Source organism: Lethenteron reissneri, chromosome 24 (assembly GCF_015708825.2).
Source record: "Lethenteron reissneri isolate LAM-NWPU_2019-01 chromosome 24, ASM1570882v1, whole genome shotgun sequence".
NCBI lineage: Eukaryota > Metazoa > Chordata > Hyperoartia > Petromyzontiformes > Petromyzontidae > Lethenteron > Lethenteron reissneri.
The window spans coordinates 18,096,277-18,110,824 of record NC_083802.1 but is presented as its reverse complement, the minus strand read 5'-3'; the positions used below and the strand labels follow the sequence as shown (position 1 = coordinate 18,110,824).

Below are 14,548 nucleotides of genomic sequence, written 5' to 3'. Positions count from 1 at the left end.
AAAAAGACTAGGCTCGAAAGACAGCTGTCTCTGGTGTGGACCAATCCGTTTTAAAGACAATGCATATACTATCAGAGTATGTTTTTTGTTTGCATTCTGACCACTAGTATATGTGGTTAATGCAGACATGATTCCTCGTAAAAGGTGTCAGTTTGGTGTTTTAACATCTCAACACCTGTTTTGTTTTATTGCCAGAAAAAAGGGGAAAACCTATTCTCATGTTTTGGTACTGGCAAAGGAGGTCCCATGATGTATCTTCTATAAACTAGTTTCTAAACTATAAACTAGTCTTGTTTGACAAGGTAAAGCCCACTGAGCTATGTAGCTCTTTTTCAGAAGCCCTGACCTGGCTATCACAAATGATTGCTCAACGAAGTGGCTTATCATCATGTGGAAATGCGTAGGAACAGCCATTTATTATAAACGTGCGATGTTGATTCTAAATGTGGAGAGAAAAACCGGAGGACCCGGAGAAAAACGCACGCGACCACGAGGAGAGAGACACGCACACCACAAATGTACAGCAGGCGTCAGGTTTCGGAGGTCGAATCCACGACCTCCTGTATACCAGGCGAGGTAGTTAACATATTCTTAGGTTTTTTCGGTAAAGTCACGTAGGTAAAAATTTTAAATTAATAAAAGTAAAATAAAATAAAAAATTATTTACTTGATACAGCAAGCGTGCTGTGACGGTTCCACCTGAAGACGAAAGCTTGTGTTGCCTCCGAAACGTCGTGATTATTTTATAATTACTTTTAGTAATTTTTATTTTTTTACCTACGTGACTTTACCGAAAAACCCTAAGAATATGAATACTTGCAGTCACGAAAGATTCAAATCTAGAGGTAGTTAACATCTCGCCACCGTGGCGCCCCTGTGAATCGTGCGTCCTGACTCAGTGCCACCTGGCCAACGAGTTACACACCAAGCCAGCTCCACGTTCTGACCCCCCGCCCGCCCGCCCACCGCAGCAGGGAGTATTCATATGGTGTCGGTGGCCGTGGTTGCGATCCGTGGCTCTCCGATGGTGCTTCCAAATACGTGGTTCAACACGAAAACACATCGGAGAGCGAGCAGGCGGTGTCGTTCCGCTAACTTCCACAATGCCCCCCACCCCGCCTTCGCGATCATCGCGATGCATCGGGGCATGCAGTAGGGTTCTGTGACACTTGTTCTAATGGGGTTTGGACTCTGTCCCAAAGTCTGGGTCGCTGGGTGCACTAAATGTCGCACACGGCGTCGTACCCCTATAACCCAACTGGGGCGATCGCTTTTACATTTTCTCGGACCACTGCTCAGAAGTTTTCGAATGGATTGCCAGTGAATGCTTAAGGTTTAAGAAGGCCGAAAGCGCCTTTGTGTAAGAGGGAATATTTTTTTTCTTTCTTCTAAGGTTCTATTATTGCACGTTAGCTCACGGGCCCGCAAGGCAATGTCCACAACTGTTAGGTCTCATGCTGCATTGTGTCTCGCTGTCACGGGCACGGTCCGTCAGGCCTCCTCTCTTCACACGGGCCGCGTGCTCGAGTGCCGTGAAAATTAAAGGCGCGGTGAAAAAAAAATTGCAACGATCTCGGCCCGTCGCAGAAATGGCGACTCGTTCAGTCGCGTGTGCACGTACATCATCGTTCACCAAAGTAACGAAGACTTCTGGGAGAGAGGTTATATTTGCCGACGTAAAACGTGTTGAAGTGACGACAAAATACCAGGCCAGGTTTGACTTCTCTGAACATCGTCAGCAGTGATTGGTCAAGTAAACAAATGGCAAGGGCAAAAGCCATCCACAAACTCCTGTGGGCCATTGAGGACGTAATGATTTTGCATAAAACAATTATGGCATCTTTATGACAATGATAGTAATGGCAATTTCCGAAGCATAATTATTATGTATTAAACGATTATGACTGGTTTTACGACAATTCTGGTAATGAATGTTTTCATCGCCATCACTGTGCCGCCAAGCCAGTATTCTTCTTTGCAAGGCCCTGGGGGCCACTGGCAGCCCATGATGTGCGGCCCTCGACAAAACACAAAGAGTGAAAACACCCCTCATCACCAACATCATCGTGCTGCTGTCAACCCCCCAAAGGTGTCAAATGTGTGGCGGCCCTCACACTGATGATGTCTGATCGGCGAAAGTGACCTCCCGCTCCCCCCCCCCCCCCCCCTCTGAAAATTAGTGAAGAACGCTGCCCTAAGCAATGCTGACAATCTCCGTAACGTTGCTGCGTGGTTTCTCTGCCGATACGTCGCATCTCGAAGTGATTCTGACAAACACTCCGAATGTTGAATTCATTCCGATCGTCAAACGGCAGGGCCGGGGACACCCGCTGCATTTTTAGCGTTCCACGTTCCAGTCAAGACACATGGAGAGCACCTTCGGCCAAGGGGGAGTCCAGAATCAGCCTCCACGAAGCTACAGACCCGTGGACCTTCCTGCAGCCGCTCGGGCGCAAGCTCCACACATCGAGTGACCTCACCGTCAACGTTTCCACAATCGTCCGAATTGATAACCGGCGCGAGTAATTGTTTCACTCCGGGTAATTACTACCATACGTTCGGCAAACGCGGCTCAATGCTTCGATCATCTTCCTAAAATACAAAAATAAATTTTAAAAAAGTAACGCATCGTCAACCATCGCCCCAGCGTGCATGGACAAGTCAGAGTGTGCGAGTACGTCACACAACGCCGCGGCCTTTGACGAGCATTTCGCCCTTCTCGAGAAAAGGTAGACACATTTTTTTTTAAATCTGAATCGTAGGTCCTAACTGGTTGACATACCATGCCCAAGTTTACAATAACAACAAAAAGCATGTCAGGATGATATTCCGAATGTCTCCTCTGTGTGCCGAGTCCTTTCTCAAAGCCGTCGGCGACCCGTGGCCTCACATTCGGCTCCGTCCATGATATCGACTCAAGAACTTTGCATCGGATACTCCCAGTTTCATCCAATTGTTCAAAATTGCTTATGCACTTCATTCGCCATCTTCTCCCGCTTCTTGAACCTAGAATTTCCGCAGTAAATAAAAAAAACATCTCTGACCATGCTAATAATTGCAATGAGAATGTTCATTTCGTTGTAAATCGACTGCTGGACGAAGGTCCGCCACACCGTGTCAATCATGGGGGTTGATTGTCTGACTCTAACATCGAGTTCACGTTTCATTGGTGCGAGTGGATGATGTGGGGGGGGGGAGGTCTCCGGGACTGGTCCACCGTCGTTAGCCGTGGTCGCGAATCGAACTCAGGCGGGTAAATGTCACAGCCCCAGTGCACCCGCCACATCAGCAGCAGCAGCACCTCCACCACCCTGAGTCTCTGCCAATGGCCACAGAACGTCGTGAAAGCGGCTACGGAACGGCACGCGGACACCGCTCGACTTTGCCATTCCCTCCTCCCGTCGTCTCTCCCTCGTGCTCTCATCTCAAGGAACGCGTCTTAACGCTTAAGCATTACAACTCCGAGCGTGCTGTTTGTTGCTAGCCGCTTGGCATGTTTTTTGGCGGGGGGGGGGGGGCTCTCGGCAAGTCGTGTCGCGCGCGTGACTCGCCGCTTGCCGGACACTTTAGATGTTGAGCGGCCACAGTTCTGCTTGAGCTCACTGCTGCCGCTGCTGCTGTTGCTGCTGCTGTTGCTGCTGCTGCAGAGAAGAAAAAAGTCTGTTCCGTGACTCATCTCCCTGACGTCGCTACCTGCAGACGCAGCCCTCGCTCGCCCTGTCTAACGCCTCGCCACCGCTGCCGCCACCGCCGCTGCCGCTAATTATTCTGACGCACGATCGAGAGGGCTCTGCTTGCTATCGGCGCGGCGTTACATCTGCTGCCCGGCATTATCGCCTCCTCTACGAAGATCGTATCTATTTAAACTATTAACATTTTTTTTCTTTTACCAGGTAAGGCCCCACTGAGCTACGTAGCTGTTTTTATTCAGAAGCGACCTGGCCATCACAAATGAGAGCTCAACGAAGTGGCCTATCACGTGGACATTTAGAGCATCACATTTAATCTAAACGCGTGACGTTGATTCGTAATGTGGAGTGGAAAAAAAACCGGAGGACCCGGAGAGAAATCCACACGACCACGGGGAGAGAGAAAGAGAAACACGCAAACTCCAAGTATATTGGCGTCAGGGGTCGCGATCGAACTCACGACCTCCTGCACACCAGGCGAGGTAGTTAACATCTCGCCATCCTGGCAAGTGAAACGGAACCCGGCCCCCTCCTCGGCCGAGCGAGGTCAGACCGCTCGGCCGAGGAGAACGCGATTGACGGAGCCCCGTTCGAACTCGGCACCGGTTAATTCGCATCTTGATTCCATGAGCTGCCCGGCTACTCCCGACCTTCTTGGCCTTTTCATTACCCAGCCCCGCCACACCGAGGCCTGGTGATTGACCTGAGTGAAAGAACAGAAAAGGTGGGGGGAACCATACGAACCCTGACCTTTACGTGGAGGTGACCGGGCTTGAATGTGGGTGATGTTGGAGCTCCAGGCAAGCAAGCACTCTGCTACTTGGGGTGGCAGGGTGGCACCTGTCCAAATGCCACTGACTATTCTGTGGCATTTGATCAGGAGCCCACACTTTGCCGTGAGACCCAGTGAAGTCCGGTTGGTTGTTCAAGTTGCCTGTTGAACATTAAAATGACGCACGTGGTGTGCGTAGCCCCTCAACGAGGTGGCTTCTCGTGTGGAAATCTATCGCAGCCAAATACTCTAAATGCGTGTTGTTGATTCTAAATGTGGAGGGGAAATTCCGAAGGGCCCGAAAAGTAAATCGACGCGACTACGGGGGAAGAGGACACGCAAACTCCAAATATATAACAGCGGTCATGGTCGGGATCGAACCCACGACCTCCCGTAAACCAGGCGAGGTAGTTAACATCACGACACTGCGGCGCCCCTACAAGCATCACGTGACTTCCCTCCCACGCGCCTGGGACCCAATCGCCCACCAGATGTGCGTCAAACCTCGACACATTCATCTCAAGCTAGGAAGGAGTGAGCCTGGTTAGGACTTGGGTATCGGAGACTGGCTGGCAGTACCAGCGGTGTTGCCGGCAAGTGCTACAAGGTGGCCATATGGCAGTAGATTGATTGGTTCTCGAATCTGTGCGTGCAGAGCTTGTGAGTGCTACCCCCTGGTGTGTGTGGTGTACTCCAGTTTCCTTCCCACGTTGAGCCAAACCTCGCGCTCGTGGCACCCTGCCCGCACATTGCCGACGCAGCGCTCTCCTTAAAACGAGTCTTGAGACTCAGCGAGGCCTTGACAGGATCAACAAATGACGTAATGACTCCACCTTTACCAAACACATGCTGTCTCGATTGCTTCTCGCCCGATGTACTGTAATTAACAATGATCTGCAGCTATGATACTAATAATTATTCATAACTCTTGTTAATGTTATTTTGACGTTTGTTTACCCAGGAAAGTCTTCACGGAAACTCAAGACTCTTTTGCGAGAGGGACCTTCTAATGATGCTGACAATAATGGTTGTGAATGACGTTACTGCTGATGCTGCTGATGATGATAATAATACTAATTTGGTAAGATGTTATAAAGTTAACTCGGGAATGCCTTGACTGAGTTCGAAGACTCGGGTTTTACGAATGGCCGTGCTTTGAAATGTTTGACCAATGAACTCCCGGCTGCCTATGTGCTGCGTATATGTGCAGCAGTCACAAGAGCGTGCGCGCCACAAAAGGAGCTGCTTCTTATCATCCGGGCGAGCCGACTTTGTCGGTGTCAATTTATAATTGATGCACTTTTTTTCCCCCCCGTACAAAAATAGGAAGAAAATAAATAACGCTTCCTCCCCCTACGTCTAATGGGCGCTGATACGAGTCGGAGCATTTCAGACGGCAGCGCTGTGGCGCCGCGCGTTCCCATCGTCGCGGAGCAGAGACGCGAGCCCAAGGCTCGCCGACACCCGCGGACGGACGGAGGGCGCAGCGATGAAACCCTCGACGATCTACGGACGAGTTCGACTCCCCGCCCGCGGCTGACTTTTAACGTCATCGTTTTGGTGAATTTAAATAGTGACGGATCCTGTGGGGTAAAACCGCCGCTCCCGACGCATTGAGCGGGGTGGTGAAGAATGGTCAAACAACCCCATCTATGATTTACACGTAGGAGCCTTTCGCGACCAATATCATCCATAATGCAGGTTTCTGTTGCGTTAGATCGCGTAAAATATATAAATGTGTCGTTAAACCCGCCACCACCCGACACAACCAACTAGTAAGGGTTGTCACGTAAACAGAACGTGCCGATTCGTCACTCGTACAGCACACCGGTGTGTTGGAGAGCTTGGCTGTACTAGTGACGATTTGACACGTTCCGTTCACGTGACAACCATTACTAATTGGCTGTGTCGGGTGGTGGCGGGTTTTAACGACACATTTATATATTTTACGCGATCTAACCCAACAAAAAAACCTCTATTATGAATCCATCTATGGCGTGGTGGGGTGAGGGGGGGGCTGGGGTGGTGGTGGAGGGGGGGTTATAATCCAGCGGTGAAACAACCAACCAAAGACCGTAAAAAGGAATATGTATTACGAGTCCTCAATCTAATCGCACATTCTGAACGCGATCTCACCGCACATCTCGGATGACGCGCACGTTGTCCGAGACGTGCTCGAAAACGCGTTTCGTGTCGTGCGATCTTCGCCTTGACAGCCTCGGAGGAGGTCTCTTGCCTTGCAAACGACACCCACAGCTGCAATGGATCGCTATGCCACAGCTGGTTGACAATAAAGGAGCTGTGACTGACGGGACATTCTTTTTTTTTTGCGCATCGCTCACGCACGTGTCACGCAAGACACTTCTGCAGAGACAACGGTCCCCCCAACCCCCCGTATAGCCTCTGCATTGGTTGTTGGGGCAAGTGTTCTCAACGAGCACCCAAACCCCCACCCCCCATCCCCCGTCCACCTTTGTCTCCCCGCGATGTTGAGACACCGCAGAAGGTTATTCGGTGAAGGCTTCAGCTGACCTACTACTGGAGGGCCCAAGATGCGGCCTCAGTTATCGCCACTGATGGTGGCCGTGGCCGGGAATCGAACTCGGGCAGTCGGCGGTCGTAGCGCAGTGCGCTAACCAAGACACGAACCAATCCCCACGTACTATAAACAAAGACAAAGATCCCCCGTATAGCCTGCACAGACTGTTTGGACAAGTGCTGTTAGCGAGCACCTTTGAAGGCCGGCACGGCACACGAGGGGGTGGGTGGCTAGCACCACGCCCGACCGCCTTTGTCTCCCGAGTGGCGATGTTTACGCATCGCACCAGGTACTCATTCGAGGCTGAGTCGTCCTAGGGGAGGTCCAGGAACGGTTCAAATAATCGTCACTGGTGTTTGCCGTGAGTGGGAATCGAACTCGTGTCGCCGGGTTCGTAGCGCAGCGCGCTAGCCACTGCACTTCTGCTCCCCACTATAAACACACGTGCAAGCACACACACGCACACACACACGCGCAAATGTGTGTGTGTGTACGGTAGTGGCCACCCGCCCCCTCGTGTGCCGTGTCGGCCTTCATCGGTGCTACTCACTAACCGCACTTGCCCCCCAACAGTCTGTTGGGGCTGCCACGGGGGAACTTTGTCTTTGACATCGTGGATGTTCGCACATCGCGTCCGTGTGGAAACTCGGAGGCGGGCGCCGTAAATTGAATTCTGTCGTGCGACTCAAGTCCAGGTAAGGGCACACACGCAACCCGAGGCCATGCCGCAGTGTAATCACTCGTGGGCAGCACGGGCAGCAGGAGGCAGCACCACGGGGACGACTACCTGCAGCAACTGCAACAATGTGTGCGAGCTTGGTCTCTACGAGGTTCTAGCGGTGAATTGCAAATCGGGATATGCGCGTGTGTGAGTGCGTGTGTGTGTGAATGCGTGAAGTGTGCGTGTGTGTGCGTAGCGTGTGTGTGTGTGTAATTGCGTGGCGTGTGTGCATGCCTGGCGTGTGCGTGTGTGTGCGTAGCGTGTGTGTGTGTGTGTGCATGTGCCCGTGTGTGGATGCGTGGCATGTGTGCGTTTGTGTGAATGCCTGGTGTGTGTGTGCGTAGCGTGTGTGTGTATGTGCATGTGCCCGTGTGTCAATGCGTGGCATGTGTGTGAGTGTGTGCATGTGTGTGAATGCGTGGCGTGTGTGTGAGTGTGTGTGTATGTGAGTACGTGCTTCTGTGCATGTGTGTACCAGTGTGTGTGTGTATAATGTGGGGAGTGGTGGCGCAGCGGTTAGCGCACTGCGCAAACGAACCCGACCAACACCAGTGACGATTATCTGATTCGGTCCTGGGCCTCCCCTAGATCGACTCAGCCTCAATTGAGAACCTGGTGCGGTGTGTAAACATCACTTATGGGGAGACAAAGGCGGTCGGGCGTGGTGTTGGCCACCCACCCCCTCGTGTGCCGTGCCGGCCTGCATAGGTGCTCGCTAACAGCACTTGCCCCAACAGTCTGTTAAGGCTACACGGGGGATCTTTGTCTTTGTGTGTATATGCTCAGCCACCGCATGCACAAGCAGCTTCTGTGTGGCGGATAAGACGGGCTTAACCGGCGCAGCCAACGCTGACGAAGAGATGGAGCTGGTGCGGTACAGGAGGATGTGGAGCTGAGTGGACTTGCTGATGACTGGTACCAGCGGTGTCAAGATCGGCCTCTGCGGAGGAGGCTACTGGGCAGTTGGAGGCAGTCGCCCGACAATAATAACGGAGGTCAGAGTAGCGACACTCACAATAACGAGCGGAGCGCCCGGGCGGATAAAACGCAGCGAGTTGGCACAGCGGGAAGCATAGGTGGTGCATCTGGCAATCATCTCAGTCAACCCAGAACACCGGGGTCTGTCCCGTGACCTCGTGCCAGCGAGTCTTCCACCCCTCACGTGGCCTCAAGGTGCACCTAGCCTGGCACGAGCGACGCGGTGACGTCACCGCGACTGAGTGACGAACAGGCGATTGCTGTGCGTCTATGCGTGCGCACTCTTTTACGTTTGTACGCGTGTCGAGTGTGTGTGCACGCGTGGGTGCCTCCGTCTTCGCGTGTGTGTGTGCGCACACGAGTAGTACACGTGACACACGCGCCTGTGCGCGTACAAATGTATACGAGTGCGCGCGTGTACGTGTGTGTGTGTACACACGTGTATGTACACACACACACGTACAGCGGGTTAAAGCTACGAACCGCGGCGACTCGAGTTCAATTCGCGCTCACGGCCAACGCCAGTGACGACTGTCCGAACCGGTCGTGGGTGAACCTCCCCCTAGGTTCCACTCAGCCGCAAATGGCTACCTGGCGCGATGGGAAATACATCTCCACCGGGGAGACAAAGGCGGTCGGGCATCGATTCTGGCCACAATGACCCTCGGTACGCCGAGCCGACCTTCATAGGTGCTCGCTAACAACACTTGCTCCAACATTCTGGCAAGGCTATACAGGCGGGGGGGATCTTGATCTTTGTGTGCTAATATGTACGCGTGGAGCGTGTGCGGTCGCCTAAATCCTGGGGCTAAGTGTTCCCCGCGATAGACATGGGCACGTGATGTGTTTCTTAATTATCGCGTTTCAACCACAGAGTCCTGCCTCTAAACATTCCTACCACCGAGGCGCGCACGCACGCACACACACGGACACGCACGTACACACACGTACACACACGTACACACACGTACACACAAAGGCACAGACTCACACACACACACGTGTGTGTGGACACACGTGCATACGCACGCGTACACACACGGTCATACGCATACACGTACGCACACGCAAGCTCGTACGTAGTTACACGCATGCATACACACGCGTGAACACATGCACGCGCATATACAATTATATTTGCACGAACACACACACACCTACATGTGCATTAGCATACCCGATGTACGCGCGCACACACACGAACACACATGCGTATATGCACATGCATGCACCCACATACACACACACACGTGCATGGACACGCACACGTATACACGCACGCGTACAAGACATAGATGCACACGTGCATGCAAACACGTGTACACCCGTGCGTACACGTTACACCCGTGCATTGCAAATGCGAAGAAAATCCACAATAACAATAGCGTTGCTGAGTGATTCAAGGGGAGAAGAAGAAAAAAAACCCACGTAGAATTCAATTACAATGTTTAAACAAATAGACGCAACACACGTACACGCGCGGCGCTCAGTCTGTGCGCAACATTTGAAAATGAGAGAGGCGAGGCAGGAACAAATGCCGTTATGAGATAACACAAATACAAAGATCCCCCGTGTAGCCTTAACAAACTGTTGGGGCAAGTGCTGTTAGCGAGCACCTATGAAGGCCGGCAGGGCACACGACGGGGTGGGTGGCCAACACCACGCCCGGCCGCCTTTGTCTCCCCCAGCGGCTCATTCGAGGCAGAGTCGACCTAGGCGAAGCCCACGACCGGTTCAGGGATCATCGTCGCTGGCGTTGGTGGCCGTGGGCGGGAATCGAACTCGGGTGAACCGCCGTGTTCGTAGCGCAGCGTAGCGCTAAATCGCTCCACCACCGGCTCCCACCACCCCCCTCCCTTGCTACACGCATCACACTCACCCACACTCACCCACACACGCACGCACAGGCGCACGCGACTATAATCCGCCGGCTAATATATTCCAGGCTTGCATCGCATCAATGCCACGCGGCGTCGTGCAGACTGCGCGCCGCGCAGGTAAATGAGCGCGCTGCCTAGGGTGGGGGTGTGGGGTTGGGTAGGGGGTGGGTGGGTGAGATGGGGGATTTGGAGGGGAATATTTTTTATATTGTTTAATATATATCCTGCTCACCGGCGTCTCGCTGATGGCGGTTGCCATCGTGTGTCTCCGGTATTAATTAGTATGACGCGCGGGCAGGCAAACGGGGGTAGAGGGCGGGGGGGGGGCTTCGATTCCACAACCCCCCCCCCCCCGGCACCCCCCCCCCCCCCACGCAAGCCACAGACACCCGCACCAACCTCCTCTCGCTCCATCGGCTGCTCGCAGTGGCGCACGCTACAATGAAGATGAGCTCCGTGTACGGGTGGCGTTACATATGCAAGAGGCTACGCGCGACGGGTCGGACACACGCACGCACACACGCACAGACAAACGCACACACACGCACACACGCACACACACACACGCACAGACACACGCACACACGCACACACGCACACACACACGCACACACACACGCACACACGCACACGCACACACGCACACACACACGCACACACACACACGCACACACACACGCACATACGCACAGACACACGCACACACAAACGCACAGACACACGCGCACGCACACACGCGCACACACACGCACGCAGGCACACACGCACGCACACACGCACAGACACACACACACGCACACACGCACGCACACACGCACACAACACACACACAGACACACACACGCACGCACACACACACACACAGACACACGCGCACACACCCGGCGCGCGCACACGCCCGTCCCGCCGCGCGCACGCACGCAGGGACACACGTGTACAGACGCGCGTGTATGATACAGGCAGACCGGCGGCACGTACGCTCACGCGCACAGAGAGATGTGCCTGAGCACGCACATGTTCTCGCACGCGCATATGCACGCGTGTTACCGCACTGAGGCGAGAAAGACGGGCGGGCAGACACACGCGGACACACGCGCGCACACCCGCGCGTATATTTGCAGGCGAGGGTATCCGTAGAATGACATGTTCACTCACGCAGAGATACACACGGACTGACACGTACGCTCAGATGTCCACAGGCATGCACAGACAGACGCGTACGTTCAAACAGAGGTACCTGGATATGCACCCCACACGCACACACGTGTAAGTACACACGTGTAGGTGCACACACGTGTACACACACGTGTACACGTCCATCACGCTTGCGGGGTAAGCGAGCGAGCAGCGACGTGGAAGCGCAAAGCGAATTAAACAGAGAGAGAGAGCGAGCGAGCGAGAGAAGAGAAAAAAATCCATTACCGTCACACAAAAAACCCCCACATCGGGCATCGGAGCCGGCATCGGAGACGGCCGTGCGAGAGCCGCAGAGAGATCGAAAGAGCACGAGAGAGAGAGAGAGAGCGCGAACGCGAGCGAGCGAGAGAGATAAGGAGAGAGACAGAGGGATGGTAGCCTGACCTCTTGCATGGGTGCGTGCGGGGATGCGCAGGGCAGGAATCTTCGCTGGTGGTGGTGGTGGTTGGGTGGCTTGCTCGCTCTCTCTCCTCTCCCGCTTGCTCTCTCGTCTCTCTCTCCTTCTCCCTTGGGCGCGCTCTCTCTCTTCTCTCGCTCTCTCGTGTGCGTGCTCCTAGGGTCCCTCCTCAACCGCCCTCTCCAGCGTCCGTGCGCTCCCTCGGCAGTGCGCCTCCTCGGTTCCACCGCAAATAAAAACCCGCAGCGAGGATTAATCCACCACGGCCGGCGATCGCGAACGGCGGAGGGAGGAGGAGGAGGGAGCAGAGCTCGGCGCACCCAGCGTAGCGCGTGGCTACGAATGCGACGATGATGCCGCCGCCGCCGATGCTGATTACGGTGTTGGTGGTTGTGGTGATGATGAGATGAGATGGTGTCGGCACTGACAACGGTGACGACGGACGACGACGATGAACGATGGAGCAGGTGTACAAAACAAACGGGTTTTTTTTTTGGTTGTAGAAAATATATGTTGCGAATATTAATAAATATAAGATAACGAAGGAAAGACCGTGATGGGCGACGCGTTTTCCCCCAACAATTAATGCGTTCTTGATGAGGCGCTAATGGAGACGTTTCGTGTTCGCGAGCGCGCCGCGCATTAGCAGGGATGCCAGTGCTCGCAGAGCCGGGCTCCCGGCGACCAATGAGCGGACGTCCTCTTCCAGTGACGCCAGCATGAACATCGTGGCCACCACCACCACAGCGAAGAGGCCTCCTCCTGCTCCTCCTGCTCTTCTTCCTCCTCCTGCTTTCTCTTCTTCCTCCCTCCCTCCCTCGCCCTCCCCACCGCTCCTGCCGCTTTCTCCGACCGCTCTTGGTTCCGTCGGAGCGAAGCGAGACTCCGGCTGCAGCACGCGGCGGCACCACGAGCTCGCCTCGCCCGGCGCCCACCCGGCGCAGTCTCCTCCTCCTCTCCCACCCCCCACCCCCCACCCCTCCTCCCTGCAAATCAACCCCCTCCCCCATCGTCCTCCCCCCGCCTCCCCCCCCATCATAGTCCCCTAGCTTCCCCTTTCCTCTCCCCCTCTCCATCACCACCCCTTATCCACCACCCCCACCTCATCCACGACTCCAGACACCGAAGATCAGCCCGAGCATTTAAAAATTCATCACAGCGTGGCCGTGTCTGTTGGCTTGTAGGTGCCGTGCTCTATGTATATTTTTGGGTAGGGGGGGTGCGTGGGGGGGACGGGGAGGAGGGGAGGGGAGTGCTGTCCGCTCGCTTGCCCAATGCACGCTTGTGTAATTTTCTCGCGATGGGGTGTTTGGGATAGCTCCAACCCTTGCAGTCAGTCAGATGCCTGCCTGCCTGCCATAGGCGCGCTCCGCTTGGCGCGCGCGCGCGCCGCGTGAGAAATGGTGATGCCGTGCCGCGTACGTTGTTTGTGGGGAAATTAATAGACCTGTCTTTACATTATTATTGCGGCTGTCAAAATCGGCGAGATTTTTATTCAATATTCTTACCGCTTATTTTTTTTACTCTTGCGCTAAGAGCAACCACGCTAACAGCGGCCTGCAATTCACTTTTACGCAAACGTACGACTGTACCCATCTAACCATCATCATCATCATTGCATCACCGTCGTGATCACCACCACCACTATCATCATCGTCACCATCTGCATCGTGGCTATTATAATCATATCAGCAGCAGCAGCAACACCTTCGCTCTGAATCGACAGCAAGCGAACGTCGTTATTGTGGACAGCAAAGGCGAAGTTAAGAAGAACATCGCTGGATCGTCGGAGGGCCATGAACATCTCTCGTCGACCCGTTGGCTTGTGTTTTAGTTTATTTACACAGAGATACGAAATAAAATATATGCGTGCGCGTGAGTATATATTTCAAGCAAGACGGAATGGCTAAGACGCGAGCGGACACGTGACACGACTAGGCTGTGGATTTCGTGTGAAACGGAACATCTCTTGAGTCGCCGTGGCCCCCGAGGTGACAGCACCACACCAGGTGACAGCCACGAAATACGTTTGACATCCGAGCGCAAAATCTTTTTTTGGGCCATGTAACAAACGCAACACATTGGTCAATAACACTCGCCCTACGAGTATATATATAGGCATTGTTTGGTCGGACAATGCACATTCTTCACAGCAGAGATCGTACGGCAGAAGGACCATCGCCCGAAACGTCGCCTGGTAATTGTTTCCTGTGAGGGCGGCGCAATTGACACATTTGTGTCGAGGGGGTGGGTATCTTTTGTTTGTTTTGTGACGTGTGCTTGTGCACCACTGCTAACGCAGAGCCGCAGCGAAATGTTTAATTCTGGGCAATATAGCTCCGTCGACGCTTCCACGCGATACACCGTCACACCAG

General features: G+C 53.9%; 1 protein-coding gene across 3 annotated transcripts in view; it reads right to left on the bottom strand.

The window, feature by feature from the left end:
• TMEM266 (transmembrane protein 266) overlaps positions 1-12,969 on the bottom strand; it is a 249,996-nt gene extending 237,027 nt beyond the window's left edge. For all 3 annotated transcript variants that reach the window (XM_061558546.1, XM_061558549.1, XM_061558550.1), the window contains exon 1: positions 12,161-12,969. The gene's annotated coding sequence lies outside the window, so the exon portion shown is untranslated. The remainder of the gene's footprint in view (positions 1-12,160) is intronic.
• Positions 12,970-14,548: the final 1,579 nt, after the last annotated feature.